Consider the following 5,869-nt stretch of genomic DNA (forward strand, 5'->3'; position numbering starts at 1 on the left):
CTACCGTAATCCAAGGACCAGGTCGATCGCAATACCTCCAGGTCACGAATGTCAGCGACAAGAGATTATTACTGGACCATTATGAGGAGATCGGACGATGGTTGGCGAAGGACGGTATCCCTAGACGACCTGGATATGTGTCAGTGGGATCCCGCCGCTACAAAGAATGGCAGAATCTGGTGTACGAGGCAACTACCGAGATCGAATCGCTCGGAGAAGTGGAGCTCTCGGCGGAGCCAACTGGCCCCTTGGTGGATCGGCCTTCATATCCGACTCCGCGAAAGATCCTGCAGAGGGATCGACGGATTGAGATCCAAGCAATGGAGGTTGGATCCAGGACGGGGAACGATCCCCAGAGTCGGCCCTTAGATCACGCAGGGTCGGTGGATGAAGGATTGCAGAGGGCTAAAGCCGAACAGCCGGATCCCGCTGATCCACAAGTGGATCCAAGCTCTCCATTGGATAAAGTGCCTGGATCCCTATCGAGAGTGGCAACACTAGTCAAACCCGAACTGTCGGGCTTAAACTCGTTAGAGGACCAACTGGATCCAACTGGTGGTTTCCCTGATACCTGGGTACCTGAACCCCCGAAGATAGAAGGACTGCCAGGCGAGAGAGGGCCGCGGTGTTTGGATCCAATGGTGGATCCTACGAAGACGGAAGATGAGCAAGTCGGTTACCGTGAAGGCGGGGATCTACACGCCGAGGACCTGGGAGAAGGCATGGCGGTGATCCCGGAGGTACCACTGACCACAGAGGAGATCACGATTGATGATATCCAAGTGGATCCAGGGGCGAATGAACCTGCTGAAGTGGATCGTCTGCGTCAGAAAATCTGGGAGAGCCGACATCTGCTGATTGGTAAAGGTAATGCGTTACCGCCCGCTGCCCGCGCAGTCAAATGTGACATCGATGTCGGCGACGCGAAACCGATCGCTCAGAGGGTGAGGAAGGTGGCGCCTCAGTTCCGAGAAAAACTATCGGATCTGATTAAGGGCCTGCTGCAAGCCAAGATCATCAGTTTCTCAACGTCCCCGTGGGCATCCCCAGTGGTAATCATCATCAAGAAGAACGGGGTGGATATACGTCTGTGCATAGATTACCGGCTGGTTAACGGTCTGACTCGATTGATGGTGTATCCGATGCCTCTAATCAATGAGCTGTTGGAAGAGCTGGATAAAGTACTCTGGTACTGCTCTCTTGACATGGCCAGCGGTTTTTGGGTAGTTACTATGACGGATCGAGCTCGCGCGATATCCACATTCATCACACCGTTTGGACTGTTCGAGTGGAACCGGATGCCGTTTGGATTGAAGAACGCACCCCAGATCTACCAACGTCTAATCGATAACGCTCTCTATGGATTCACCCGAATACCGGAACCCAAAAGGGGTGGATCCGGGGAAGATCATACGGAAGTAGATCCATTTGAGGCAGGAGAGCCAGGGGATCCTGGAACCCCGTTCGTGCTAGGACGCAGATCTTACATCGACGACATTATAATCCCGGCGAAATCGTGGGATCAGTTGTGCGAGAGAGTGACGTCCTTACTGGAGGCGTGTACTAAGTGGAATCTCTCTATTAGTGTGGTAAAGAGCTATTGGGGGATGCGCAAGGTGGAGTACTTGGGCCATCGAGTTTCCAAGGAGGGATTGGAGGCGAATTCAAGGACCTGTCTTCATTAGCCGATTTGTCCTTCCCACAGTCGTTACGGGCGATGCAATCTTTCTTGGGCAGTTTGAACTACTACATTCGGTTCATCGAGGATTACGCCCTGTTTGCCGCGGTATTGTACGAATTGAGAGAGGTAGATTTTGCCGCGATAACCACTTCAGCTGTCCGGATGAAAATCCAACAAGCTCTGGCCCGGGAGATGTCGGATCCACGAAGGGATCCAAGTGGCATGACGTCAGAAGAGGACTTAACACAGGAGCTGGATCCACCCCGAGACCAACAGAGAGAGGATCCAGTCTGGATAGAGACGACGGATCAGAACATGGAAAAGGCAGAATCTCGGTGGATCCGAGCTCAACACGCATTCGTGGAACTGAGGAACAGGATCGCGACCACGCCTATCCTCCGTCATTTCGATCCGGAACGTCAACCTACGGTAATAGTTTATGCCAGTGACTGGGCAGTCTCAGCAGCTCTGGTGCAAGAACATGAGGGGATCTGCTATCCAGTCACCTTCGTCAGCCGGACACTGAAGCCGAATGAACTGAACTACGGAGCGGTGGAGAAAGAGATACTCGCGCTCCTGCGCGTATTGGATCTGAATTACAACCTGCTGGTGGGAAGATCCATCCGGATCCTGACCCGACACTCTACGCTAGCCTGGCTGTTCAAGTCGGCCGGGTTGCAAGGACGTTTGGGACAGTGGGCAGCTTTACTCTCGCCTTGGACGCTGGAGATTGTGAAGTGTTCGAAAGGGGAAGACGAGATCCTGGGAGTCTTGGCCGCGAGCATCACTCCTCGAGCTAAGATGGATGAGGTGCTGACTAGGATCGCCCCTAAGAAAGAGCCCAAACGCCGGATCCAGATCCCGATCCCGACGGTACAGGCAGATGAGGATCTGTACGTCCTGAGTTTCGATGGATCCGCTCGCGTACGACGCGGAGGCGGGGCGTACAGTGCAATACTGTGGAGACTACCTGGATGGGAAGTTGTACGGGCCAGATCCACTTATGCGGAAGGCCTCACCGTCAACGAAGCGGAGATTAACGGGCTACTGCTGGGTTTGGATCTACTAAAGGGACAAGATCCGAAAAGGCTGGTGATTTGTGGGGATTCAAATTTGGTGATCAGACAGGTGCGAGGTGAGATTGACTGCAATGCCCCGGCCCTAACACTGTTACGGCAGAAAGTGATGATCCACCTGCGTGGTTGGATGAATCACGAGTTGGTGCATGTCAAGCGAGATTGGAATGCCAGTGCAGATAGCTTGGCCAGCGCCGCTTTACGGAATCTGTAATGGGCCCCTCCATTACATAAGTAGGTAGATTTCTTTACAAAAGTAGGTGCCTCAGCACACGACTAGCGTGTGCTGAAATGCTGTCATGCCATTGGCTGATATATGGGGAGCCAGACCCATTATTAGCCAATTGGACTATGACGTATATTTGAGTGGCCAGGGCTGTGGCCTTGGTCCTAAAATAAAGTCAGAGTTGATTTTTCCTTAAACCTAAGACTCAGTCGTCCTATTGCGAGCTTCCTCAACACTATAGTGTAAGCAAGTAACGGAGTAAATACCTGGCCAGTTACACCTGGTAGCACTTTGTAGTCCTTCCAACGACCAGGTTCGACATGAGCCAAGACCTCGACCACGCTGCCTTTCTCCATCTCACTCGGATCGAGTGGGAAGCTCTCCACCGCCTTGCGGCGGTGTCCGGAGAAGCCGTCGTCACGTCGCTGCTGCGCTCAGCGACGCCCGACGAGCAGCGCGTTGCGGCACAAGAATTCATGGAACGCGAGCTCGCCGATGCGAATCGGCGAGTGTCAACTCCCTCGCGTATCTCCACGAATGACGTCGTGAAGCTAGAGACGTCCACCTACTCCGGTGCCGGAGGAGATCGACTTCCGCTGAATCGCTGGTTTCGAGAGATCGACATCGCCATCGCCTCGAGGTTGATCGAGGCGCCTTCCGCGAAGGTCCATTTCCTCCTCTCGCGGCTGTCTGGGAAAGCCAAGGAATGGGCTCTCGGCAAGTTGGTTGTCGATCCCAACGTCTTCCCCACTCTGGATACCCTCCAGAGTGACCTTCGGCTCGCGTTCGAGCCGCCGCAAGATGAATCCCGAATTCGGGCAGACTTCTTCGCTCTTCGGCAAGGCACGATGACTATGCGCGACTACGTCCAGAAGACACGACACCTCGCGTCGTGCATCGTGTCTAAGCCGATCGATATGGCCTCTCAGGTCCATGTATTCGTGTTCGGTATGCGCGAAGGCATGACGCGTGCCTTACAAGATCGAACCCCTCCACGCTCGAAGAGGCATTCGCCCTCGCCCTACGCGAGGACTACGTGGTCGCGGCGTCATAAGCTCACGCGCTACCTGCTTCAGCTCGGGATTCTGCGCCCGAGCCCATGGACATCGACGCTATCGATGCGACGAGCAATTGTCAGCGTCATATAGTGCGTCGAAGCGGTGCTCGGAACAATCGTTCTCTCACCTGCTTCCGCTGTCGGAAGGTCGGTCATCGCGCGGCGGAGTGCCGCGCGCCAGCTCCAGTGCTTGCGCATGTCGATGCCGAGCCCGTGAGTTCTGACCAGCCAAAAAACGGTCAGGGTCAGTAGGTGCGGGGCGCCCTACTGGCTGGAATGGAGGTCCGAGTCCCCCGGTGGCAACCCAACCTCCTAGCCCTCCTGTGCTGCATGCACACTTTCATGCCACCACCACGCCGAGCGATTCAAGATTGATCATTGTCAGTCTTCATGTCGCCGGTGCCCGGCGACCACTGCGAGCGCTCCTTTAATTAGGAGCGACCAACAACTTCTTCCGCGCGTCGTGCTTGTCGGTACTCCCGTCGGACATCACTGTCCGCAAAGGTAGAGGGGAGGTCGCTGTCAAGTTGGCCGATGGGAAATCACGCCGCGTAGCGCGGCGCGAGATTACCCTTCCGTACACGTTCGACGGTTTCCGAAGCAACGACGACTTCCTCGTCATTGAGATGAATTACGCGTTTGACTGCATCCTGGGTATGCCGTGGCTGACGCGCTATCAACCAGAGATTGACTGGTTGGCCCGGTCGGTCAAGCGCCGCAGTGATTATGATGTGAGCGAGGTGTTCACGCACCTCCTGGTCGCCCAGCAGGATTGGCCTCACGTCACCGTCGTGGACCGGTCATCCACGACGCACGTTGTGCACAGAGTGAGCGATGGCCCTCTCTGCACGGCTTGCGCAGTGCTGTTAACTGACGAGTCCCCGCGGCGCCGCGGGGATGAAGACCAACTGGCGGTCGAGCAGGGGCTCCCGCAGATGTACGAGACGGCGGTCGAGCAGGGGCTCCCGCAGACGAATGAGATGGCGGTCGAGCAGGGGCTCCCGCAGACGAATGAGATGGCGGTCGAGCAGGGGCTCCCGCAGACGAACGAGATGGCGGTCGAGCAGGGGCTCCCGTCAATTGAGCCGGTGGTCGAGCAGTTGGCGCTCCCGCTGAACACTACCGCGGTCGAGCAGGGGCTCCCGCTAGAGGGGGGTGACATCTCGTCCAGCGAGAGCGACTCATCATCCTCGAGTTCGCACTCGAGGCGGCAGAAAGGGAAGTCGAAGCGGCGTCGGCTGAAACCTCGCCGAGAGCCCGAACCAAGTGACAGCTCACCGACGGAGTCGGTCTGCGTGCTTGAGTATGTGGAAGGTACCTCTGGCCGCCGACGAACACTCGAGCTTGTAAACCCACCTAGCGAGGCAGGGTCGATACCTCGACTCCCAGGCCTCTCCTGGAAGAACTTCCTTCGCGGCCTCAAGGACGATGAAATCGAACAGGTTTGCCTGATCGCCGACGCCGATTCGGCGTCGCCCGAAGTGAATGCAGTCAGTGACGGCGACGCTCCCTCGCGCCCAAAGAGCGCTGAGCCGAAGTCGGCCCGCGAGGAGCGCTTCGCAGCGCAATCTTGGGAAGCGCTACGCGAATCCGGCAATCCAGTCTACGAGTCCGCCCGCGAATATAAAAGATGTCTTTCCGGATAAGATCCCAGCTGAGCTACCAGCTGACCGAGGAATTCGCCACGAGATCGATCTCGTGCCCGGCTCGAAGTATTGTGTGACGCGACAGTGGCCGCTCCCGCGAGATCAGGTCCAAGCTATCGATGACTTCTTCGAGAGCCGCCTGCAAGGGTGTTCATGTGCGTGAGAGCACATCGCCGCACTCCA

Source organism: Phytophthora infestans, genomic scaffold, assembly GCF_000142945.1.
Source record: "Phytophthora infestans T30-4 supercont1.12 genomic scaffold, whole genome shotgun sequence".
Taxonomy (NCBI): domain Eukaryota; phylum Oomycota; class Peronosporomycetes; order Peronosporales; family Peronosporaceae; genus Phytophthora; species Phytophthora infestans.